Source organism: Anas platyrhynchos, chromosome 3 (assembly GCF_047663525.1).
Source record: "Anas platyrhynchos isolate ZD024472 breed Pekin duck chromosome 3, IASCAAS_PekinDuck_T2T, whole genome shotgun sequence".
Lineage (NCBI taxonomy): Eukaryota > Metazoa > Chordata > Aves > Anseriformes > Anatidae > Anas > Anas platyrhynchos.
The window spans coordinates 36,603,639-36,631,170 of NC_092589.1; the positions used below are offsets into that span (position 1 = coordinate 36,603,639).

General features: G+C 40.4%; 2 long non-coding RNA genes across 3 annotated transcripts in view; both read left to right on the forward strand.

Moving 5' to 3' along the window:
• The window catches only part of LOC139998543 (uncharacterized), a 42,340-nt gene that overhangs the window by 11,554 nt on the left and 3,254 nt on the right, over positions 1–27,532 (forward strand). The gene's annotated exons all lie outside the window — the stretch shown is intronic.
• Positions 1,786–26,998, forward strand: LOC140002141 (uncharacterized). Of its 2 annotated transcripts, none has more exons than XR_011808170.1 (3): positions 1,786–1,894; positions 23,388–23,461; positions 25,338–26,998. It is a non-coding gene; the product is annotated as an uncharacterized lncRNA (long non-coding RNA). The 2 variants fall into 2 exon arrangements; XR_011808171.1 differs by lacking the exon at positions 1,786–1,894 and adding an exon at positions 18,303–19,169.

Sequence of the window (27,532 nt, forward strand, 5' to 3'; positions counted from 1 at the left end):
AAAAAAGTATGTGTAATAAGGAAAACAATTTGGAAAAGGGAGACTAAATGAAAGACACAGGAGAGTATCTTTGATCTTATACCCCATTATTTAAGCTACTCTGGAGCAGATGGACTTCCATCTGCCTACTACATGCTGCTTCTGCCTGCATCGTGAAATGCTGGTCTGACCTCTATCTCAGGTGGGCTGGGACTAGCTGGATGTTCAATCTGATTTCTCATAGAAATTCCAGTGTTCTTCTAATTGAACAAGGCTCTTCAATCAGGATTCAAATCTGATTGCTGTGGTGATATTTAAACACATGTTTAATGATTTGTTAAACCAGAGGTTATGTTAGTACCTGTTCTGGGCACTGTAGAAGTTGCACCACTCTTAAGAACAGACCTCTGGCCACTCTGGATGGGAAAAGATGCAGGCACATGACTGTTAGCTCTGCCGGTTTGATTAGCATATGTTAACCACTTGGGTGGATGTTTATTTAAAACCATCTGCTCAGTTAATCTGTGTAACTATCTGAAATAACTCCTGAGGTCAGTGTTTTAAACAAAGGGATTGGGCAGATGGTCAGCTTTGCAATGCAGGTGGAACACTAGAGGTTTGAGGAAGCAGATATAATTCCAATATAAGCTTGAATTACCCACTTTTCTTGCAGTTGTTGGATTGTTAGAGCTGTTGCATCAGTTCCCAGGCAGTGCTTCTACTAACCCAACCATGTTAATTCATGCTGCTGGTAAGGTCTACTATCTGAGGCCAATTGTTGGGGTATGTGAATTTGTAAAATAATTTCACTGCTCAGCTTCCAACTACAACCCCAAAGCTAGTGCCTACTGCCCCTTCAGCTGAAAAAACAACAGCAACAGCAAAAACAAAGCACAGAACTATTTGAGTCCCCTTCTAGAGAATGTTTAAACCTCTCTGCTTAATTTGCACTCCTATGTCTGTATGATGCCTGTGGTCATCTACTGAACCTTAGCTGAAATGAGGTGCAATTAGCCTCTGAAGACTGGTAACTCCTGTTGAGCATGAAAATCACAGGAGAAAAGGACAAGCCTCGTATGGATTTTTTGATTACCCTTGAAATCTTACAAGAATGTGGGAGCCAAGGGGAAGGAAATAGTTAAAAATATTTGTTTGGCAATTAGGTTATCTATTCACAGAAACAGAGAAAACCAGCATGGTTTTTCAGTACTTTTTTTTGGTGATCATTTTCATCAGACACCTCTACTAGATGGCTGTCCAAATAATTGGTTTTGTGGCTTGGCAGTTAAATAAAAATCTGGGGGCAAATTCAGCTGGGATCAAACAGAATTCTAATCTTCTTGCCAAACAAAAATTAGAAATTGATTTAATTTGACATGTCATGTTCCAGCTGACATGAAATATTTCATTTGAAGAATTCACACAGAAGTAGAAATATGGAGAGAAGGAGAAGTTCTAGGAACTGCCACTGGGGAGGCAGTTCTCCCTTTATTCCCTGTCTCAAGGGCTGCCCATTTACAGAGGGTATGAGAGATTCAGATTCAGCTCTGTCCTGTGTCTCCATTACTCATTTGCCAGCTGAGTGGCATAATCAGCACATATGGTTAAAGAGCAGCTCTCCAGTTATGTGCTGATGCACCTTCTCTTTGCTTATTCATAGGAGCAGGGACTGGAGCTCTAGTTTTCCAGGGAGTTTATCATTCACCAGGTGGAAGCACATTCTTGGATACTTTTCTGTGGTCTTCCCTTTGTAATATTTAAATATTTTATGCAAAGCGGAGTTGTGGTACTAATACCTGGGTTTCTCACAGCCCAGACGAATACTCTACTCCCAGGCTGTCAGATAAAAGCGATATTTGTTACATCCTCCTTTATCTTTGTGGTAAAAGAAGAAGAGGATCAGGTTCTGGCCAAGGTATCTAATGATTTCAAACTGAATTTGTAAGTAACCTTAGGATAAATATTCTAAAACACTTTGCTGAAAGTTTGTCTAGCTCCAGTAATTTGCTTGCAAACTCTTGGAGAAAGAATGCCTGCCAGATATATTGTCTGGCATGGGAAAGCTCAAAGGATCCAAGAAGATGGATTGTGGTCAAAACGTTTTAATTTTAACTTCATTGAATATACGCAGTATATAGTAGCCTGCATGAATACAAGACTGTTACACAAATTAGATATAAAATATATTAATGGGCTTGGAAAGACAAATTTAATGTAAAATCTGCATTAAACTAACTGTTACTAGCCATTTTTGCACTTCAGATGTACAGTCATATTTCCTTAAAAAAATATTCACACAAATTTGTTGGAAATACAGTGATTCTAGCCTCTAAAATACAACATCTCTGTACTCCTCATCAAATACAATAGTCGTTAAGCTAAATTAAAATGGAAGAAACTGTATAGAGAAGAAAAATAGAGGAAATCTTTAAGGGGTTACTTGAAAAAGATCTAAGAAGGCATGCTGTCTCATGTGTTGCTGATGATGCACAAAAAGTCTCTGTGGAAAAGTTCAAGACAGTGTCAAGAATGCTGGCATAATTAGATAAATGACCAGTGCCTTTGGGGCATTGATGTTTTGTTACATAGAAAAAATAGACAAGACCATCACATGCATTCACATGTAGTAGGAATGAGTAAAATATCTAATACTTTCTTAATCTCAAAAATCTAAGCCAGGAGACTTTCTAAAATATGCTGATAGATTACAAAATAAGGAGGGAAAAGGGGAGCTTAGAGTGGCTTTCATCTTTTTTACTACTCCCCAAATCAATCAGTCAATAAAATGAAGTTGTATTTTAGACCACACTAGAAAATGACTGCAGTCTACTGTCACCAACATTAGACACAAGCTGAAACACAAACTCTGGTCAAAAGTGGTATCAAGACCTTTCTACTTGGATGTAACATCTTTAGAACCAGAGTGTAGCTGTGTGCTGCATATGCCAGGTGATGAGTGGTGGCTGGAAGAAAAGAAACAAAAGAACCAAAACAAAACAAAACAAAAACACATCTTCTGCTTTGTGCATAATTTGTTAACATTATAAGTTGCTAACATTATGCTTTGAACAAAATACCAGTGCCAACTGTTTCCAGCAAATGGAAAGTCACCACAAAAAAAAAAAAGGAAATCCAGTTCATTGGCCAGCCAACATACCTGCTCAGCTACAAGCAAGGAAGCCAAGCAGTTGGCCAGTTCCCAAAGAAGCTGGCCAGCCTGTGAGCCCATCAAGCAGTTATACCATTAGCCAGGCAGCCAACTTGCCTGACTTCTGACAAAAGCTTTCCAAGTAGCATTGTGTCTCCAGGAAACAACAACAATAACAACAAAACCAAGAAGTTAAAAAAAAAAAAAGTGAAAAAAAGTTATTTTCTGGAAAATGTGTTTTGGTGGAAAAATTGTGATCAGGTCAAGAGCCAATTCTCTCTGAGGTGCTCCAGCAGACTCCATTGCCTGAGGCCTGGAATCATTACAAAACATTGTGGATGCCAAAAGGGAGGTACACACTGGAAATAAGGTCCATAGCGTTGAAGGACCAACCCATGAGGTGAGACAGTAGTAGGATTCAAAAGGCTAGCCACAGATGAACAGAAGCCTACCCTCCCTGTAACGGTACTCCACTAAATAAGGAAATACTGTTGCTTATATTCTCATTACCAGCTACTGCTTTTGCTCATGGGACTAAAGCACTTGGGAAATTTTGTCTCTAAATTTACATTCTTGCACATGCAAGGGAAAGAAAATAAAGAAAAAAAATATTTGCTAATATTTACAAACATATAAATGGTATGTTTGATATAGATCAGGAGTACACCAAGAATCACATATGTCTTAGGCATAGCTGACTGCCACCGCAGTCCAAGAGCTGGACATTTTATTTCTGTAAAACAAACCCTGTATTATTACTTACCCTTGGCTTGCACACTTGTGTGTCCTGCACTGACCCTCACTGGGGTGAGTGTTGGATATAAAGCTTCTCTTCTTGTTGGCTTCACTGTCATCTCTTTCTAAATGTTCCTTTTATGGTGATTTTCATAACATCATAAAGATCTAAGAGCTCTCACAAGACCTTTATGGGACTTGATAGCAAGAAATAAAAGGGGCCATTGAACTGTGATGGACTACTTATGGGCCTTGAGTACCTTGTGCACTTCCACCGACAGAAGCCAGCAGGAATATACAGCAGAGAGAAGACATTTTCTTTGCAGCACAAATCACACAACCATGACAAGTAAGACAATAAAGAGCACTGCTTTACTGAGAAATAGAAACTGTAGATTTAAAGAAACTCTTCACAAGTGCTAAATATTATTCCTGCCCTGATCAGAATTCACAAATCCTGCCAGATAACCAAAGGCCATCCAGTTTCCAGGTCCCAGAGGGTCTGGAGTTGGCATTGGAGCTTTCATTTTAGCCAGGGCAGACCTTGGCAGTATCCCCATTTTCATTGTTGTGTAATAGAAATACTTTACATTCTTCTTCCACCTTTTATCAGTGGATTGATCTCCTCTAAAGACAGTAATGAATCAATGTTCGTAACGCCAATGTAAATTGGGATTTGTTTTCCTTGTTCTGCAGATGGGAAAGAGTGAAGAACAAAGATGATGCAACTTATTTAAAGAAGGCTTGGGAGAGTGAGACAAAGAATTCAGTCTCTGATATCCAAACCGCTGCCTTAAATTTTCTGTCAATAACCTTTCAACTTCATGCTATGCAATAAACATTCAAGCTGGGCATAAATACAAAGAAAAGCTGCAGCTGTTTTTAAAATTGGGTACCTAAGCTCTTGTGTTCATAGGTAGACATGAATAAATAGGTAAATGTTCAGGACATCTTTAGGCATATGATTTCACTATATCTGTGTATTTTTTGATTTTTTATTTCTCATTTTCTAATAAGCACTTCTATGTGGGTATTTCAGTATTACTGAAAAGAAAAAGGTACTCTACAGAGTACCTGTGCACGTAGCAGCATTTAGGCAGCAAAAATTTCTCATCATGGGAACAGTGAGGTTAGGAAAGCAGGTCAACAATAAGTTGTTTCACCTATGGCAAGGAACGAGTTGTCTCTTTTTGGCCTAGAGAGCATCACACAGTAATGATACAGTTTCTGGGCAAAAGAAAACAACACGGAAAATAAGCATAATTTTTTCTTCAGATACTTGTCTTTCTAGAGTACTTTAGTCCAGATTTTTTTTTTTTTTTTTTTTAATTTTTGCTCATCTCTATTTTTTCTTTTAGGTCTCACTATTTAGCTTTCAGGATAATATTTCCTAAAGAGTTACTATTCAGCTCATTCTTACTAATCAAGCCTTTCTAGTGCTTTTGATTTAAAATCCTGAAATATCTCTTCTAACAGTATGTTTAAAGCTCATAGTCATAACATAGGAATATCTCCAGACAATAACGGAGACAAGATATATATGCCTGACTTTAATCCTATTGCCATGCAGCAGTTTTCTTTCCATGGCAGTCTGAAGTGGAGTTTCCTTTAAAAGCCCAGAAAAATATATGTACATTTTTGAAGGTGAACTCCAGGACAGGACACTCAGTGCAGCTGGGCACCGATGAAGTATAATTGGTAAATGTAATTCCAGCCTCACCGTTCATAATGTCTAAAGGAACAAGCAGAAATTTGCCATCCTGTTAGTAACTGTGGTAGCTAATTGTAGTTCTAGACCATGTATATAGCAAATCCTCATATGGAGAATGTGAGGCTTCATGTTTGAGTTCTTTTTGACTAAGACCACCAATGGGTTAATTCAAATGTGCTGGCTAAAGATCCCTGTTGAAAATCAAGGAGTGGGAGGTGGTAGTGACAAAATATATGGTTTCTGTTTTGTCAGGCAAGGTTGTGGGACTACTAAGGGACTTAAGTAGCACAGACAGGAATATGTGATTTCTAACATGCAATTATGAGCTACAACTGTAATGGATCTTTATACAAATCTGGAACAGTGAAAAATATGTCCAGATTTTCCACTCCTTGTTTTTGCATTTGTCAGAGAAATGCTCTTCATAAAGACTAGATTTCCTCTAGCCAAAGTATACAGCAATACTAAGCAAAGACTCTCCCAGATAGATCCCTGTAAATACTCGTTTCATCAGAATGATTATGTCTATGCTTTTGGTTCTGCAAGACACATTTTAATTTTGTTTATCTTAAGGCACATCTATATTAAATAATGGAAAACAGTTCAGCAATTCCTAATTTAGCATGCCCATATGGCTCTGTGCGGAGGACAAATGCTCAAGATAGTTGCTCAGGACCAGAAGCTGAGCAAGTAGGAGCTGAGTAAGCTGCTATGAGAGCAAGGCAGTGGCAGAGCCAGGCTGGGAGACCTGGGGTCTCCTGGGAGACCTGAAGGTAGGAGGGTGGAGGAGCTGGAGCCTGATGGTGGTAATGGAGTGAGCCATAGGAATGTGAGAGATGTGTGATGATGTTTTGGAAGAGGTTGTTGAGGACTGAGATCTGACACAGTTTAACGAGGGATAATTCCTGCGTCCAGAATTCTGGCAGCTGTAAGCACCTGAGTGGTGGCTGAGTGCCTTACAGACAGCCACAAGCAACAACAGGTCCAGCTCCTTTCCCAGCTCTTTGCTGTGTGCCATGGACATGGCACCCACATAGCTGCACGAAAACTAGTGGTCCCACTGCAGACACCTGAGAAGAGATTTAATTCCATGTGTTCCACTCACAAGCCTCATGACATATGTTGTTCACTTATCTGCAGCTTTTCTGCATTCAGCTGGCTATTTGCTGGGTAAGTGCGCTTTACCTGCCAGGAATCCAAAGCATTCAGTGGCGTGCCAGCATCTGGGCCATTCCTGCCAAGCTGGAGCTGCCCCTGGCTCTGTTATATCCTGTCTGAACAGCTGCCAGAGCTTTGGTCTTCACATCCTCTTGATCCATCTGAATTCTCAATATTAGAAAGTGAGCTGAGGGCACATCATCTTGTGCCTCTTTGAAAAGGTCTGTGTTCTTCCTATGCACTATATGATTCTCTTAGTTTCATCCACCAAATAGTAGTGGTCTTTACGTGACCGCATAAGGATGGCTTTCTCAAGCTAGTTTAACTTGAAAAGTAAATTTTGCAGGCAAAGCTGTACCACTGTAGTAGGTGGGCCACTGGACATCTGGACACAAGCTCTGGGCAGAAAGAGAGGACACACTGGGGAGGACATGGAAGTATGGAACTCCTAAAACTGAGACATCTAAGCTAGATACTTATGTGTGCGTTATTAGGAAGTCTCTAAAGCATAATTCAGCATGCCAATGTTGGATGCATTGGTTATGGAATTGATTCCCTGGACAGCATGCCCTCTGGGTGCCTACATGAGGAAACTGTATCAAGTTTTTCATTAGCTAATTATATGAAGGTAATGAGAAAAAAAAAAATCCACCATGTAGGCAAGTACTTAGACAAATCTTTATCTATTCTTAAATTAACTACCAATATTCTGAAATAAGGTTACCTACATAACCTTTTATGTTGGTACAAAATCTCTTTAAGTTATATGACAGTAGCTTTCTCTTGCAAGCAAACCACGAGTTTCATGTTGCAGTGTAGATGAGTTCCTTTGTTTGGTCTTTCATTGTCATTGGTTTGACATTCTTTTCCTTTACGAGATCCTGTAATCTTCTTATTTCCTGATTTAGATTTTAATCTTTGGGGCAGAAATCATGTTTGTGGGTGTTTGTACAGCAGAATCAGGTCTTGCTTTATGGCCGTGGTTTGTAAATGTTACCGCAATATAAATAGTACATTAATCATTAATTATATTGTTGATACATTTCTATGTCCTGAGTGGTGGCACTGTCTATTGCTCTTTGGCTCCTCACAGAGATGATGTCAATACATTTCCATAATCAAAACATTTGTCTCAAGTCATGGCTGCACTAGATCCTCCTGGAACAGATTCAGAAACAGAGGCTTTGCATTGTGAACTTCAGATGCCTAAGGTAACATCCATGTCACAGACTAGTAGATTTTTCATAAGGTTAAAAGTACTAGTTGAGGTACGTGCATTAAGTCATGTGCATTTATAAACGGTTTGATGCATCTGAGAATCTCCAACTGCTTTGCCAACATTATTTGGCTTCCTACAATGTACAAAAATGTTATAATCTCAGTTTAACTCCAGGATAAACCAGCAAGTTTTTTCAGCACTGTTACAAAAAAAATGAGAAAGTAGATAAACCTGTCTGCATGTTGCTTATAAGAAATGAGTAAATGCTGGACTCTACAAATTGAGTACAGATATATGTCAATTTCTTGTGATAGCTAATGACTAAAGCATTGAGTTTTTTGACTTGAATTGATATGATTGTTGAGGTCATGCTGGAAATTTGTGCATACAAATATATATATATATATATATATATATATATATATATATATATATATATATATATATAATGATGATAATAATAAATAATAAAAAATAAATAAAACCAAAACAAACCCCCAAACCAACCGACCAACCGACCAACCAAAAACCACCAGATCTCCTAACTCAGTAAATTACAATGCTTGAATTACAGCAACTGATGGTGTGTTCCACAAGAGCATTTAACTATATAAAGAGCAATTTAAGACAATTTCCCAGCTATCTGAGGCAAGTGCGTCAAAGCTTATCCAAACTGCCTAGGGATTAAGACACTCAGCTTGGACTCAGTTTTATAGTGCTGGCTCCTTAACCTCAACAGGAGGATCGGAGGTGTCAACCAGGAATGTCCTGTGCCTGGTGACTGGCTGTCCTGCAGAAAGGGAGCCCTGGGTTCAATGGCCCTGAGGCTGAGGATGGCCAGAAACTGACTGTGCAAAAGGTAGCTGCTGGAATGGGCTGTTCTTCTACTTCATATGTTTGTGTTGTTTATGTTCAAGTGCATGACTGAGATGTCAAAGCTCAAGAGCCAGTTTCAGGTTCTGTCTCACAAAAGCTTCCTCCATAGCTGAGTTAAACTATGAAATTAAGAGACAGAACTTCAGACACATCCCGTTTTTCATGCTTTCTTGTTGCCTGTCTCAGTGCTCTCAGTACTGGAATGCCTGTTGCCAACCTCAAAGTTAAACATTTGTCTCTGCTTGCTTGTTGTGTGGGACACCTAACTCAGCACCAGGGGTTCACTTCCTAGTAGTGGGCACACACATTTTAGGTACCACACATCACAGATCCCTAAAACTTTTAGAGAGAGTCTTCTAAGATTCCTTAGAACTGACATAGCTCAGGTATCTAAAATCCTGTTTTCATATAGGTTATCTAGAAAGGACTTTAATATACAGAGAAGATGCAGCACTTTAATCACCAGGGAAAGCAAGAAGTAGCTGTGGAAGAAATGACTGGACCTTCTGATCAGGGACTCAGAAGATCTTGATTAATGTTATTACTTCTTGCACAGTAAAGTTATAGGCAAATCTTGTCTCAGTGCCTCAGATGACTACTGCTGTGACCCACAAAAAAGTGTGAAGGATGGGAACAAAGGTCAAAGGCAGAAGCAATAGCCTGAGTTATTATAATTCAAGTTAAAAGAACTACTCACACACATAGGGAGAAATTACTGGTAACAAGCCCCACCTTGTATAAGGCTTCCTAATTTGTCCAGGCACTGTCATATTACAGCAGTTTATTTGCTTCTGGGAACACACTTGGCAAAATCAGTGGTAAATTCTTTGAGCTTTACAGGGAAAAAGGATCTCCACTCTGGAGCTGCGCCTGTCTGACCCTTTCCTTTCTGACTGTCATGATCATTTGCTACTCTCTGTGCCCCAGTAATACTACGTGGCTTCATATGAAAACTGCAGTTCTGACTCACATCACCGTCAGGCCGTCTCCACGTCGGGTATCTCTAGAGCAGAGAGACCAGGTACAGCTATTTCACGGGTAATGTGAAAATGTTGATCAACAGAACATTAGGACCTAGATGAATGTTTGATTTCTTTTCCAGCTTTATCAGGCACGTGACTCTGGGACTCTTAAAATCAAGGTGCAAGAGTAATTCCATTGTTTATTCATTATTAGACATAACCCTCCGTCATTCAGTAGATGTGTTGATGTTTATCAGAACAGGTCAAGTATGGCCATGTGTCTGGAATGGCTTGTAACATAAGTGTTAGACATTAGACAACCAGTGAAAGAAATTAAGCAAATGGAGGGAGGGGAGAGGTAGGACAAAGGTGACATTTTTCAGCTGGGCTGCTAGAGAATGTGAATATCTGAGTACATTTCTTCCATTTTAAAAGTTTGCTTTTAGTAGATAATATTAGAGAAACAAGATTCTGGGAGAGGTCTGGAAGGAAAGATTGCTGTTTTAGTGGGTAAGGAGAAGGGGAGGTGTTTCATGGAGGGGGTGGAAAAGAAAACACAAAGGTGAGATCAGCAGAGACTTTTTAGCAGTGAGACTTCATTTACAGCATGCAAACCACCAGCTGGCCCTTGCTATTCATTTAGAGGAAACTACAGAACTTTTCTTTAACCACAGTCATACATTTTATAGGGGTGTCTTAAATTCACATGCTTATCATATGCTGCAAATGTACTAGAAGATAATTAACCAACTCTAATGAACCTTGGCACAATCAAGTATTCTCTTCCAAGATTCAGCTGGGTAAAGGTCACAGATTCTGAAAAATTAACTGCTTGATCTAATAAGACCCTGCATCACCTCTCACTTCAAAGCTGAACTTAAGAAATCCTCAGATATTGTTTATCTATCTGTTACATAAGAGTAAGTCTATCCTGACATTTAATTTAAGCTCTTTTGCTGCATCATTTTCAACATACAAGTCACCTTATTCCTCACAATAAGTCTTAAAAATACCTTCTCTTTCTGCTCCCACAAAATTGGAACATTTAGCATTGAAGTCCTGTAAGGATAAGGTGCTCAATGTTATTATTGGAAATCACAGTGACATTACAGCAGCAGTAGAGCAGCAGCAGCATGCTGGATGCCCAACAGAAAATTCATAAGGGAAAATTCCTACCACCGTGCAGGCTGGAATACACCCAAAAGCAGTGTGTTATGCTGTGCAATCTGGTTTTGCACGCAATCTAACTCTAACCAGTACAGAGAGATGGGATTGCATGGAAAAGTCCATGGTTTTAAAACATTTAGGTGTACAAAGTAACAGAGGGTGTTATGACACTTGAAAGAAGTAGAAGATTTAAGCATAGTTGCAGTGAAGGGGGTGAAGCATATCATTAGTACATTAATGGATAGAAATTAGAAGGCCAGAATAGGATAGACACAAAGGAAGTGCATGAAGAAGGAGAAGCCTAGGATTAGGTGTATGTGAATATCATGGGTTAGCCTGTTCTTTAAAGATGTTCAGACTTGAATTCTTCATGTGAGCTACTGGTGGACAGTCCAGACTTGTTTGATACATACCCAGGTGGAAACCCTGATTAATTATGCCTGTCCCTGACAAGAGCCCTAAAACCCAGACAAGCACAGCAGATCTGGAAGGCCTACAGTTATGAGCATAACTCTGAACTAGAGGTGCATTTGTTGCAGGATTTAGCTCAAAGTTTCTAAGTCGTACAGTAGTTATCCCAGCTAGTGTGTATCACTGTTCCTTTAAGGGAAGCAATATCAGCAACCCCAAATATGTCAGCGCCCACTCCTATAAATAACAAAAGAATCACTTGGAGATTGCATAGCTTCCTTCATATTTAACTAGTTGCCATAGCATCTCTGCTGTAAAACTATGATAGCTACAGCTGCCTAATGGGTCTCGAAGCTCTGTCAATCGTGTTTCTCTCTGCCTGGAGAAAAGTAGGAAACTAAGCTTCAACGAATTTTCTTGGAGCATAGCTATGACTATCTGATAATGTCTCATGCCTTTTTAGAAAGTCTTTAAAGTCTTTAGAAAGTCAGAAAAATACCAGCTTATGAAAACCAGGAATGAAGAATTGAGGTACATGTTCAGGCAACCTCTACTCTGCCTGGCTTGTGCAGCCCCCACCACACGAATAGCTCCCCTGGATGCCTTTGAACCGTGCAGGGGATGTGGTTGCACTTGCCTTGCAGCCAAATTCCTGGCGCACCTCGCCCCAAGAACACCAGATCTCTTACATTTGATAAGCCTTTTGCCTCTCTTTTATAGTCTGTTCGTCTTTATGCACTTGACGCAATCTAACCCCACACTCACCTGTCATTAAACATGTCATGCACAGACAGCTACCAGCGAGCTGTTGACATTCTCATTTCTACCACTGAGGTGTCTAGGAGCTCTTGAAGATACACAAGACTCATAAAACCCTCTTTTGATCAAATGAGGGTCCTGTCAAGGAATTTGCTCTCCCACCCTGAGATGGGAATGGTCCATCTGGATGACCTTTCAACACAAGTTGCAGCTATGTTGAAAGACTGTGACAAATCCTTCTGGCTAATCACACAGGGAAGGTAACTGGAAGATTTGCATCTAGCCCCAGTGCTACTGACAGAGAAGGTTATAACTGTCAATGTTTTGCAGAAATAAATTTTCTATTGCCAAGTTTTCAGAAGTGGGAGCTAGTTCTGAAGGGATGCTTGCTTTCAGGGCATGTAAGATCTGTCAATGAATTTATGAATTTCCCTCATGTGAGAGCCAGGTGAGGATCATGCCTCCCACTCTATAAGTACTAAAATGAGGCAGAAAGTTGAACTGGGAGATGCTACATCATCAAAACTTCATTCATGAGATGTAAAGATTAGAATACTGGGGGATCTCAGAATCAGATGTACACATTAATTCTAATTAATATGGTTTGAGCCCATAAAGATTTTTTTTTTTTTTTTATGAAGACACCTAATCCCCAATAACTCTAACACAAACCTTTTCTCAGCACTGTTGTCTAAAAAGAAGTGTTTAACCATCTGTTTCTTAGCAGTATCTTTTTTTTTTCTTTTTTTTCTTTTTTTTTTTTTTTGTTTACATAAAATTAAATCTTTTCATGAGTTTCATGCTTTAAAAGTCTAGTAAATACAAAAGAGCATATGTATGTCCTCCTGACTACAGTTCAGTTCTTCACTATTTTAGACTTCACCCTGCTTTTGGAGTAATTGCTTTCAAACTGTGTGAATGGTAGTTTGGGTTTCCTCTGTATTATGTCAGTGAGCACTTTGAAAGCTCTGTCAGCTAAAGAAATTATAAGCAAAACCAACTGTTCAGAACAATAAAAATAGCCTCTTGCTCTGCCTCTGTGTTTCCATCACCTGGTTGCTTGCTGGAGGCCTCTTTCTTATGAGTCACTGCGATCAGAACAGTTTGCTCAGCTGGATTATCTACCAGAGCTCAGGCTGTGTTATGAGCAATATAAGTTATAAATTAAATTATAGGCAATGTGATGCAACCAAATATTTGCATACCACTGAGTTATATGCTCTATAAATACATAAATACAAACAGCCATGATGTTTTCTTTGTGGTTACATTGGTTATTTACTAGAGTAGGTGTCAGTTTCTTGAACAATTAAGATATCAAGTAAGTTTAGAAATGGCTTGTATTTATTTATGTCGGTCAGATGTGTGGGTAATATTGAGAAGTACCTACCATTAAAGGGCACTAACCATCATTGCCTTTTCAAAGCTAAGTCTGCTAGATGACAGCAATACCCTTCCTGAGCTGTTCTCCTGGTATTTCAATTCTTCATTGGTACATAAGAGAACATTCAGGAGCTGTTATTTGTTTTCCAGCTGTTGTGGGCACCTAATGAAAAGCAGGAGAAAAACTAAGAAGATCATATGGAAATTGCTAATGAAGTAATATGAGCACCTTTCCAGTAACTATATGTTTGAGTTTAATGCAGCAAACAAACTAACAAAAACCCACAAGAGCCAGGCATTCTCCTGGTCTTTGTTCTCTGATTTGCTGCTAATGCCAGGCAGCCTTGGACAAACCTATTGCCAGCCTCCTCGGGTGAACTCCTGGCAGCAGGGCAGTGTGTTTCTATCTTCATCCACCACGGGTGCATTTCAGAGACACAGGAGAGGCTAGTCCTGATTTCTTTGAAGACAATGTGGTCTGAGGAAAAGGACTGGACAACTACAATGTATTGTTAGGAAAGCAATATGTGGGTGTGCTCACAGCTGAGTGTTCAGCTTCTTTGCCCACTCCCCTTTCAACACAACAAAAAAGCAATAATCACAACAGAATCAGCACTAACCTCATCACTATAAGGTTATCAGCATCCATGATTTCCTTCCTATTTACCACATTTTGAAGTAGAATCACATTTTAAAGCAATGCATGGACTTAGTCAGCAGATGAAGTACTTCATACGATTAAGTCCTAATTGTGTATTAACTACCTAAAATACATTTTAATATCATAAAATCTCATTACGGACTTAATTTTATCGACCCTCCAGCTAGTACCAGAACTGAAATTACAGCTGTTTTCCCAGCTATCTTCATGGTAACTGGAGCACAATGATAGACTTTTTGGCTGTTGTAAGCATTTTATCTGAAATTTTGGAGTGTATCTGGATGCCAGACAAAGATGTAGGCATTGTTATTCTTTTTGAGAACTAGATTGCCCCTTCCCCCCCTTTTTTTCCCTGTTAAACTGGGGGAAAAAAAATAATTAAAAAAAAAAGGCAAATAACCCCCCAGTATTTTGTCTGTTTTGAATTATAATACCTGCTTTCCTCTTTGCTTCCAAGGTAAGCTGCAGAGGCAATGTCCTGCAGAAATAATTCACTAACAGTTTGAATCTGCCCTGGGAAAGATTTAAACTTCTCTTTTCATAAGATGTGTACCAGCATCTTGTGCTGGTACAGTACAGAAAGAACTGCATAAGCTTAGGCCAGAGATAAATTGGTTGAGCTAAGATGAAATTCTTCAGCTGGATTTTACAGAAGTTAAAGAAGGGAATTGTTGCAATGTCTTCTGCCATCATTATCTATTCATTTGTAAACATGGATTCCTCAAAAGTGTCTAACACTTCCCAGCAGCAAAGATTTAAATCCAAGGGAAGATGAAGCCTTTTATGAGCAAAACGGGTAAAGACGTTCAGGCAGCAAAATATCCACAGAAATAACTTTCCAGCCCAGTGGCTGGAACACAAAACCCTCACGAAGGAGCGAAAAGGGAATACTTTCAGGCTTCTTACATCTCTCAGTGTCATCCATTCACAAGCTCTGCTGTGGCTGACATCTGTCTCTCTTCCCTCAGGTAATTTCCTGTACTACTTCATCAGGCCGTACGTACACTGATTTCCAAGCTATGATCTACCATTCACGGCACTTGGACCAACGCTATCTATAGGAATTATCACATGCAACTGCAATGATATAGAAAACAATTAGATCTATTTTCTTGTTATTATTAACTACATCTACTATGTAAATATAATTCTATAAACTGATGGCAGTATGTGGGGAGGAGGACTGCTAAGAAGTCCACAGTAGCAGAGGCCGAGTTGGTGATGCGGGAATCTGGGAGCACATGAAAAGCTCTGCATTTTTTACTACAAATGTGCAGTTTCTAATGTGAATGCCACCCATGTCTAAATATCAGTATATCCCTGTGTCTGTCTTTCAAGATGCTTAAAAAGATTTTCTTTCCTTCTGTTTCAAAGCACCTACAAAGCCTCCCTCGGCTGCTGTCTGTATGTCTGTGTGGGGCTGGAGCTCCTACCCCTGCAGCCCAGAGTGGTGGCTCAGTCTGAGATGGGGCTGAAGCTGCCAGACCTTCTTCAGAGCTCCAGGATCCGGAGCCAGCAGAGGAGTGTCTGGCAGTGACAGCACAGCATTCAGCTGTGCAACACCCCTATCCTCCTAATGCATTTCACACTCAGCAGATTGAATTGCTTTGGTCGTCTCATTTATTTTTCTTCCAGCAAACAAAACAACTTTTTCCATCCTTTTCCTTGACAAAGACTTTTGCCATATGCTCCAAATCAATTGCAACCTTTCTGATGCTTTGTTACCGCCCACATCTTGGGCTGTGTTCAAAAAAATGGCAGCTTAAGCATTTCTGTTTCTGCTTCAACCAAACTAAAATTGAAACATTCTGTTCACTAATTCAAGGGTTAATGTGTCTTATCACTCCTCTCTTACTCTGTATATGAGCCGCCTCTTAACTAGAACTGAACCGATTCCATGCTGTAAATAACATCTATCTGACACATTTTTGTCTTTCTGCATGGATAGTTGTCATGAACAGAAAGGAATTTGCTCATGTTCATTCACTGATCAGCATTATTTAATGACTTAAGATTCCCTGCTTATCGTTATTTGATTTAAGGCTGCACTTCATGCATTTCACTTCATGTATTTCTGTCCCTTTCAATGCGCTGCCATCAGTTCTTGTGTATGGACACAGTTGGCTGGGCTATGGGGCTGGTCCAGAAGGAAACAAATCCTCCTTTTTTTTTTTTTTTTTTTTTTTTTTTTTGGTAGAACTCGTTCTGAGCAGGGGCTGCTCCCATGTCTGCTTAGTGAGCACTGCCATGGCCCAAAGAATGAGGCAGAGGTAGAGGAGCCCTCTGCTTTCAGTGGCAATGGGAACTTATATGAACATCAGCTTCTGCCCAATTCTGAGAGTATCTCTTGGGCTGTTATTCTTGGAGTTGAGTAGGGCATAAGACGTCCATGTACCACACCAGCTTCTAGTGAGGACATATTTACAGCAGCAGAACTGTTCTTCATTCAGGTATGGTCACACACCTATCAAAAAACCCCGCTGCTAAAAAGCACTTTGCTCTGTGAATAATTGGGTCAACCCTAAGGTATCTGCTATCACAGCACATACTGGTGAGGAATCATGCCCCTTTCCTCCCCATCTGAGAAATCTGTTGGCTAGTTCAGGATCTGATTTATTTGGTGGGATAGTGAAAAGAAGGCAAATATTCAGAGCATGAAAACTGCTTTAACCCAAGATTTGTATCTCCAGTACCTCAATTCTTTCCTTCCCCCTCTTCTCCAAGAATGCAGACCACTGGGGAGGTCACCTGTGCCCAGAGATTATTAGAAGCAATGCCAGTGTGGTCCTCCACACTGTGCATCTAGCCTTGGTGTACAATGACTATTGCTTTGTAATCCCCAGCTGAATTGTGTTTTACAGGTACCTAGCTACTACTTTTCAACCTGGATTCACTGAAACTTTACAATTCTTTGATACGCTTTTTATTTCAGTGCCTGTGGGCACTCATTAAGTCATTATTCTGTGAATGGAGAGTTGCACTTTCAAGTTCCATATTCTCTCTCTCTCTCTTTTCTTTTTTTTTTTTTTTTTTTACTTATCTGATATTTGCTGCAAATTGACTTTGTTTCTATTAACCCACTTGAATTTGCTGGTGAGAATTTTCATTAAAAGCAAGAGAAGGGATGCAAATGCAGAAGAATGAAAGATAAAATGCAGAAGAACGAAAGATAAAATCTCTACTGATACAGAGGCAGTTAAAACAAAGTAAGAAAAAGCACGAAAAAAAAATCCTTTGGGTCATCTAATTTATTTAATTCTATTAATTAGTTTAGATCTATAAGGTTAATCTCCAATAGGAAAACTGTCGGTATAGCTAACCTAGTAAACCTAGTATAATTATATTCAGGGACAAAATCAATTACATTTTTAAATGAAAAGCCAAAGAACATTTTTTCCTCTAGTACTCCAAGTCTGCTTTTGCAGTATAAGAGCAAAAGCAGCCAAAGTAACCTTAGTTCAATTTACATCATGTGATAGAAAAATGTTTCTGTCACATTCTAAATCATAGAAGTTTAATGCTCTTAGTACTTCCCTTAGCTAAAATACATAAAAATTTCCCCTATATTAGTCCTCAAAGATACACCATAGGAATGTTATATGACTGCAAAGAGAAGAAAGCAGTTTTGATTGAAAGAAAGGAAAAAGTGAGCCATTCACTGGAAAATTTTAGAACAGCTTTGTTTGATAGATAATGCCTTGGGAGGAGATGAGAATTCTCCCCACTTCTTCTCTTCAGCTCAACACCCATCTGATCCCAGCTGATCCAGTGGAGCTAAAACCTATGGAGCAGACTCTGATTATCTTTCCCTTGCTGCCAGGAGTGTTAGGAATTAAGTTATTGCTGTTTGTATAGTCCTTTGGCTTCTGGAGACACAGGCCCCATAGGAGTATTACTACTTCAGAGAGGCTTAAAAAAATGATGAGCCAAAATGACAGGAGATAGTGGGGTGAATCTGCACTCATCTGGGCGAGCAAAGACAGAGATGATTTGGATTCATTTCAGGTTACTACATTGATAGGGGAGCATTCATAAGTAAAAAAAGCCATTCAGGTTGATTTCAGTCCAGCACTTGTCTCCAATGGCCATTTTCATACATTTGCCATTGATCAAACATAAGGTCTAAAGATTTAAATCCATAACACCAGATTGCATGGATTGAGGTTTACCTCAGTTCTGGAGTTAAGTTCCCGAAGCGTTTTGTTCCACAAATTTCTCAAGAATTCACTGTCCTTCGGGCCATTTGCACATTGTAATTACCAATGGATTGCACAGGTGTAAAGAGGAAGCTACACTAGGGTGGATCATGCTAGCAAATTTCTAGTTTCATATTTACCAATTCTGGTCCACCCTGGACAGGTTATAAATATATAGATCAGAGGTGCACTTTTTTTTTCTTTTTTTTTTTTTTCTTTTTTTTTATCAGACAAATGTTTATTCCGGTAGAAGCTATTGTTTCTCAAGCCAAGTCTGTATCATTATATTTATAATAAAGCTTGGGGAAAGGTTGATTGCTTTAACTATACAAATACAGTAAAAGCTGCAAAACATCCCAGCACCAAGAAGCCTTTGCTCGTTTAACCTCCTTTTCCTTGGTGCAATACTTGTTATGCTGCCAAGATTTTTTTTGTTCAGTGTAGATAAGGCTTTATCATCCTTCTCTTGAGTGCCAAGTGGAGGGGCAATTGCAATTAACCCTTTTGTTGGCTGAAGGCAACTGCAGGGAGTGTCCCTACACTTTCCAGTTTTCATAAGCATCAAAGCTGGAGAAAGAAATGAGTCTCTGCCTGTTCTCTAAGCAATAACAAACATGGAAGAGGAATGCTGTTTATTTGGTGCAGCTGGAAAGAATGAAGATGATCTTCTTCCTTTATCCCTTTCAGGAATTCAGACCGCTGTTAGGTAACAAGAAAACTATGCTAATAATTTTCTACCTAAGTAAGCAAGCATTTCACCACTGATGCTCCAATTGGCTTCTCTGCTGCCACCAAGATGCACAGGTAAAGAATGAAGCTCATATAGTGACTACAGATCCACAGAGAAACTTTTCTGCTTAAGTGCACTATAGCGATTAATGCATTTGAAGACACTGAGCAGAGGAATTTTCAATTCCCTTTTTAATTTATGCACTTTTAACAGGGCTAATAAAACTTCAGTGTTTAGCTTTAGGATAAGATCCACTCCTAGACTGTATTCCTTCCCTTGCTTGGACTAAATTCATTTTTAGGCATAAAACTTAGCTTTCTATTCTTCAGGAAGTGGTGCTCAGAAGTAATGTTTTTAAGTTCTTTGCTCAGCTCTCCATTTGCATTGGACTCAGGGACCTGGGGCTGGGAGTTGCTCTCAGTATCACGACAGCTGGACATTAGAGACTGCACAATGAAGTCCCATTTGGCTTTTCAGTTTGGCTTTTTCCCACTTAGCACTGATGAGGCTGTCTCTAGACAGACTGGTGCAGGCAGTCCCAGGGCTGGTCTGCTTGCTCTCCAAGCTGCCTGGACATGAGGCAGTTCTGGTACAGAAGCAACAGCCTTATCATGGGACTTGTGTGTGAGCTCGTTCCCTCTGCCTCTTGGCAAAACTGCTGCTGGTTTGGGCACAGCACCGTGCTAACATGACTGCATGGTTTCTTTCAGTTTGGCTCTGGCAGCGAGGAGAGACCATGGGGATAGCAGATGTGTGGATGTTTACCAGACTGAAGCAGTGCTTTGGTTTCATCTTATTACCAGAGGGTTCGGTTTTGGAGAAACCTGGGAAGGCTGACAGTAATATTTGGTTTGGTGGTGAGCAATGTTAATGTATCCCAAGCTGCAATGTGAAGATGATGATTATGGAAAAGCAGTGATGTGGGGGGTAACATGCTCAGTAAACCAACCCATGAGCCAGTCATGTGGGCCCCACTATCAGAAGGCTGAGGCATGGAAGGGAGAGTCTCACAGTGAGTTATGTGAGTGCCAGTGGATGTTAATGGAGGTCTGGAAGAAAAGGACCATTGTAAGCAGGAAGTAATACTGATCATAAAAGGTTCTTTGTCACTCCATAAGATAAAACAGCAATAAAGTTTCAGGAACCTGGGATATTCCTTGTAGCTATGTCTGTGACAGGTTAGGGCTGGAAGAGAGAAACTGCATGGGGAGATGCTGAAGTGCTCTGTCATTCCCTTTAACATGCAAAAAGAAAAGACTGGTTCAGGGCTAACAACCTCAGTTCAGTGCTTCTGTAATTGCAGATAACCCTGTAAGGCTCCTCTCCTCCAAAAGACTCCACAAGCCATGTGCATCATCACCTACCACAGACCTTTCTATGGCAAACTTCTGCAGAGAAGGCCCTGACAGAAACTGGGCCATTGGAGGACTTCAGGGTATCAAAAGGTGTTACTAGCGCCCTGCATTTTTGTCCTAGAAAGACTATGTTTGATTAAAAAAAAGGACGAAGATTCATGAGTGTGTCCCTATGTTACAGGACTAGAGTAGATAGATAGGTAGATAGATAAAATCAGAAAACTGTTTTTGGCAGGCTGAACTGAAGGAAAGTTCCTTCCAAACCCCATATTTTGTAAGTGATAGACGTTCTGGTGGCACTTGGATTTTGAAGTGCTGGTCCTGCTGGGAGTAATATTGCATACCACTGGCCAACTGGCCAAACTGGAGGTCACCAGTAGAAGGCAGGGACCTCCCCTAGCCAAGTGACAGAGACAGGGAAACTTCTGAAATGGGAAGACTGAGCTGTTATGTTTCAACCTTCAGAGTTAGTTTACTCCTCTGCAGTTTGGGTAGAGTTAAGGGAAAAATACAGTATTTTCCATCATCTCGTTCCAAACTTTTACATACTTGAAATTGGGCCTGTCTTATTCTCTGCTTATAGCTGTTTGGCAAAATGGCATTCTGCTGTTTGTGTTTCTGTAATGCAACTCTGTATCACAGCACAGCTGTTAAAGCACAAGTCATTTTTTCCCTCGGGACCTTTGCCTGATAGACCGTCTCCCTATCATGGGAATAGCCCACATCTTGCCCTAATCTCTGCTGAGTCAATGTGACCCGCCAGACCTCGCCTTCAGCCAGGACTGGGTGTTGGTCCATCAGCATTCTCTGCCCAGGCTGCACTTCCATGGTACGAGGATTTCGGCAATGATCCCATCTGGGAGCTCCTGCTTCTCATCCCACCCATCTCCAGCTGCTCCTTCACAGCAACCCCTACGCTGTCACCACACTGCTGAAATGAACCTCAAGGGGAAGGGAGAGAAACACCTATTTACAATTCATCTCTGCCAAGGGGTCTAGTCCTGGCATAGCCTCAAAAACAGGGACCAGTCTGTAGGGATGGGGCTCCCCACATAAACACAGACAGGGCCACCTTCACCTGGTGCTGGTGCCAAAGCTCTTGCCGAATGATGGCCTCTCTTTGCGCTCCTGCTTCTTCCAAATGCAAGAAGGGGAGGAAGGAAATTGCTAATGGTCATCTTGTCAGCATGTGCGAATTTGTAAGAAAGTCAGAGTTGTCAAGGAACTGTGACGTACTGTTAATTACTTCTTTTTGTTTGACTATAAATAGCCTCAACTCCCATTACCAGGTTAAGGATAATCTTGCACTTCATTATAAGAGGAATGTCTTTGCTCATGGTTTTGTTATGTGGAGGGTTTCATTAAACATGGGCTGAAGTAGTACACAAGGAAAATTAATTAAATCTGGGTGTGAGAGTGGGAAGGGAATAGCCAGCTTCAAACAGGAGGGTGTACAAGAGTTTAACTAATGGTAGATGCTGCACAGATTCAGCCAAACAGTGCAATTCTGCATAAGGACATTCTGACACTGGCTTATGTCTTGTTTACACTGGATGTATGCCACAAGAGTCAGATATAAACTAAAAGTACATGTCACACCAAAATCAGAGCTTCAATTTATATAAAGCAAACCCCTTGAAAGACACATGTTTTAATTCTCATGTATGTCAGGAAACTGCATCTTTTTGTGTGATCTGATTAACCTGATTAGTTCTTGATATAGCTAGGACATAATTTGATCTTGCATGAAATATTTTTATGAAGTACCTTTTAGCCAGGTACTTACATCTTAATGCAGCCATGTTAAAATCTTCATCTACAGAACAGTTTGGGAACATAACTAAAATAAATCTGAAATCTGATTGTGCTGTAACCAGGTTTAGTGCAGTGTGTGAAGTGAATTGAATGTCTGTCAGATGAAAAATGTCAGAAATTGAACCTACAGTATGCTAGGTTTCTTTGGTCTGTAACTCACACAGAAAACAAATGCAGAGAGAGAAAAAAAAAAGGAAAAAAAAAGTCATAAAGTCACAGCATGCTATTCAGTGGTCAATTAACAAACAAAATCATTTTGCTTGGCTGATGGCTGCTGACAGTTCTGTGGTTGCAATAGCTGGGTGGCCCTTTTTAAAACTATATAAACAAACACTGCACATTCTGATATGGCTGGGCCAGAGTGTCTCATAGTAAAGAATACAATGCTTGCTTTGCCAGCAGACATTTCTCAGGCTGGACTTCCCTGAGATGGTAATTCCACTTTCAGGGTGCATAGCCATGGGTTGAAACAATTGTGGTCTCAGGACGTGAGGCTCTGAACTAATACTTACTGTTTTTGCTGGCTCTAAGAAGTTTTAAAATATTTTGGAGCAGTAGCTCAGCAGGTGAGATCTGCTCTCCTGCAATCAGTTAGCTAGAAATGTTATCTCATCCTCACGGCTCATCCATATCAATTGTGCACTGCCATACGGCCCTGCAGAGCACAGAAACAGGTACTGATGGAAAGGAACTGCAGCCTCGTCATTTCAGATAAGCTAGAAGATGACAGAGTGCAATTTCCCCTCCTCTGCAGCCCACGGTGCGTTTAAATTACTGAAGGGCCATTCTGCTGCAGTATTCAGGGCAGAGTAGGAGCTGGGTAAGCAACCTGTAACTTGTGTCACCTTGGAGATGAAATGAGACTCACAACAGACTAAGAAAAGTTCACCAAGAGGAAGACAAAAAAACGTGTAATGGCAGACTTTAAAAGACTGTCTACGGTAGGTAGGTAAGGAGACAGTAGCCTATTTCAAACATTGTATAATTTCTGAAAATAAAAGAAATGGAGATGAAAAGTGTCTGGGCTGATAGTGGTAGTTATTATTCGGATTCAAGTTTGTTGGCTGCTCAGTATTACAAAAACGTTTTGTGCTCAGGAGTGTGGTTCTTCTGTTTTGGCAGGCTCTTGGCACAAGAATGAAAGTTATTTCCTTAATATGAGGACAGCATGAGGACAAATGCCTGGAATGGTGGAGGTCTGGCTTCAAGTCACTGCTTGCTTTGGGGGTATTTGTGTCATGTAACGCTGCTAAGCACTTCACTGTCTGGGGTCCTGCTATAATCAATGACAAGAGATAACAAATCCTGTTCTCCATCACTTTGAAAGAGCTTATCTCTCCCTTGTGACCACAGAGAAAGCCCAAGAAGATGAGCTAACTGACTTCGGTTGCAGTTTTACATTACAAAGCATTTCACAGCTATTCTGGTTTAAAGCATCATCTCCTTCCTCTCCCTACAGACCCCTCCCCAAAGATTTCTTCTCTCATTTACACCCCATCCAGTGGCACGCTATCTCTTCAGCTGTGCAGCTGCACTGTAAACAGCCTTGCGCAACCACTTGACTTAGAAAATAACACAAAGAAAATTATTTTTCAGATGGATTCTTCCAGTGTGGTTCCAGAGTGGCCACACAAGCAGCTCTGCCAGCACAACTGGTGCTCTCTTGTCAGGGGCAGGATAAGGCAGCAGAGGGAAGAAGCAACTGCACTGGCTGAGGGTGCTCATAGTGTCACTGCACTCTGAGCTTCTGGAAAACATGTCCACACTCCTGGGGCACGTCCCAAGCTGTGTCCAAGCCCCTTTACCAGGGTAAAGCTTGAACAAGCACCAGCCCATCCCTCTATTCCTTCCCATTGTCCTTGTGTTCATGGGAAAGAAAGACAAAAGTCTCTTCTTCCCATCCCAAAAAAATGATATGGGAGCAGAGATGTGCTCTTCCACAGTGGGGTGGGAGCAAGATCCTCCAGCACCTGCTGTTGAATCTACAGGTATCTGTTGTGAGCCAGGTCAAGGGACTAAAATTTAAGTTGAACAATTTCACTCCTTAGACTTATGTATGGCCTTGGGCAGACATTTGCTTCATAACCTTCTCTTCCCATACCAAACTGGAACAACAACACTTTTGCAGCTTTCCAACTCATAGCAAGAGCTGCTATGAGGCCAGAGGCCATCAGATTTGTGACGAAGTTCAGGCAAGCTCAAAAAATCTAGAAGAAGACTGTAGTGTCTTCAATGCCAGATTTGCTGATAACACAATTCAGACTAAGCAGGAGCCAATTTCTGCTGGCTTTCTCTCAAAGGCAGCCTCATGACAGAGCTTTCTTGTGATGTGGCTTTACTCTGTAACTGCTGGTTGTCAGCCTCTATTGTAACATCATTCTGCAGTAAGGCATCTGTTGCTTGGGGGCAACAGAAAATGGATGCTTCTTACAAGTAATAGAAGTGCCATTGATTTTGGTGAGGGCTGTTATATGAATTATAGAAAGGTCCCTTCAGACTTGCACACTGGCACATGAGGCAATGAAAATCAAAATTACCCTCTTAACTGCAAACATGTAATGTGCTGGAAAGGGGATCAGAGTAGTGGGAGTCAACTAAAACAACTATGTGGTCATATTCTGAGATACTGCCAGAAGTAATGTTTGTAGGGGCTTTCAGAAAAAGAAGGGAAATGATGGCCTGAGATTGATTATAGGCCCAAAATGTATCACAACAAAAGCACCAATTTACAGCAGAACTTTTAACTCCCTGATTATAAAAGAGCACAAAAATCAGTCATAAAGTTTTAAATAGCAACAAAGTCCCATGCTTTTGAATTACTCTGCAATTCAATAGCTACAAAATATGTGTATAAAGTTCTATGATGGGAGGACAGCTGTGGCAATAGATCTTCAAAAAGGCTTCTACAAGGCTTCTCTGCTGCTTGAGCCAGTCACTGGATAAATAGGCATGTACCAGGTGCAAGTTCTTACTTCATAACAGTTTTATGCAGAGATGTGGTCAAATGCATGCAGAGAGAAGCAGAAAAAGGTGAGCAGCAGTTAACTTTATGGTTCTGTGTCACTTGACCAGGAACCTGCACACCAGGCTGCACCATGCCAACGGAAAGAGCACACACCTGCACCCTGCTACAGCTGAAAAACTACCCTCCACCAGCAGAAAGAAAAGCACAGCAAGCCAGCTAGAGTGGTCTCTACCGAATAGCTGGACTTCTATTTTCTGTCTGAAGAGTGAGCTAATACAAATGTACCCAGCTACACTGGCATTGTAAACAAGCTGGCCAAGAGCACATCCTCTGTGGACATTGGCTTAGACTCAGAAGAAGCCATTCACAATTTGTAGGAATCCTTGATGCAGCAACACAGAATTGTCCCACAGGATTGTCTGCCCTTTTTTACATATGATTGGGAAGCTAAAGGCAGTTCTAATCACACAAGCATCAATACAGAAACAAACACCAGTGATCGTCTCTTTTTATTTGGTTCTGAAACACATCCAGATTTACCCCAGGGAGCTAAGACATTGCCACACCACTGTACAGAGCTGCTGCAGACATTCATCGCCCATCTGGAAGTGACCACCAGAGGGTAGTGGACTTGAAAAGCTATTGCATCCCTGTTGATTTATCTTCTTTTCAAATGAGACTTCTGCTTGTCCAGTTGCCATTTGAAGTTTATTTAAAGTTTATTTAATCATAACTAATATATTAGAATTTTTGCCTTAATTTCCTTACATACCAGTTTCTCACCAGGACCTGTAGTCCAGACATCATATTCAATGTGATTGTTTATTTTCATAGGCCGGTTGAATCCATATCTTGCAGCTTCTCATAAATAACTCCTCTTACACAGCAGATGTTCTCCTCCAGGCTATTGTTATCTCACACCTTGAAGATTACTATTTCACCTTTTCCTTTCTCCTTTCTTTTAAAAGCACTTTCTCTTGAGTCCTGCTTATTTCTAGAGTACTAATGGCTTCATCTCTATTTAATGCTACGAGGGATTCACAGAGCATGTTGCCTCAGCAGAAACATACTTTATCATGGAAGTGCTCAAAGGACCCATCTCTTACTAGCACTCCAATCCTGAGATGACTTTTGCATGTTATATTTGGATCCGTGCAAGCCTGTAGATTCTGCCTGTTGAGTGGAGTTGCTGGCAGTGTCAGCACGAAGAATCAGTGCTTGAGAAGAGATCATTACAGAGAGTACCCACAGTGGTACCAAGGACTGCAAATAATGATAAGAAAATGGGGCAGAGTTTAAAGGATGATGCACAAGATCAGATGCTTCTGCTTCTTTCAAGATAGTCTGATGATATTTTCAAGAAACAGAAGTTCACTGTGAGCTCAAGTGCTCATAGGTTTATAGAAGGAACATAGGCACATACTGTCCAGCACATCCCCCTTTGGTTGTGGCCTTGTTACAGCACAAGGATGCCTGCACAGAATACTAGCAGAGTTACTGCAATTGTGTAATTACATTGATATGGAAATAGCAGTAAATTTTTGCATAGACAACTCCTAAAGTAATCAAATAACAAATGTTCAATCTGTAATGAACCCTAGAGTGAGAATTAAATTGAACATAAGAAATTGCTGAATATGGTGTCGCTTCTGCTTCTTAAAACATCAGTTGTTTGGTTTTAACATTGCTTTCTACATCTGTGCCCTTGACTATGTAGTCTGATGTCCAACTTTATATATATATATATATATACATATATATATACACACTATTAAACTCTGTACAGTATTGTAAAAGAGAGAATCATTTGGTCCTTTGGTTGAAAAAGAAGTGTAGGGCTGGAGAGGCTGCTGCACGCAGCGCAAAGCAAGTGGTCTGTCAGCTGAAGCTCCAAGGCTCACTAACAGGGTTGGATTGTGCACTCCAGCTCCCAAGTAATTAAGTTGTTTGATGCTGGTCTGAGACTGATGAGGGTTTGATACAAATAAACACCAAGAAGTAGTGTGAAGCATTGAAGTTATGTGGGGGAGAAGAAGGAAGAATAAACAAGACACCATAGTTTCTACATATCAGAGCCTCCCCCCTCAAAAAAAAACAAAAACAAAAACAAAAAAACTCCCAAGAGAAAACAACAACCTTACAAGAATGGGAATGTGTCAACTACAGAATATGAAATACCAGGGCAACCATCAGAAATGCTGAGGGCATTGCAAATGAGCTGATATCTCTTGTTTGTAACATGAAGTTAATTACAGAAGGGAACCTCTGTCCTAACACTGAGGAAACTGTCCTGTTGGCAGAG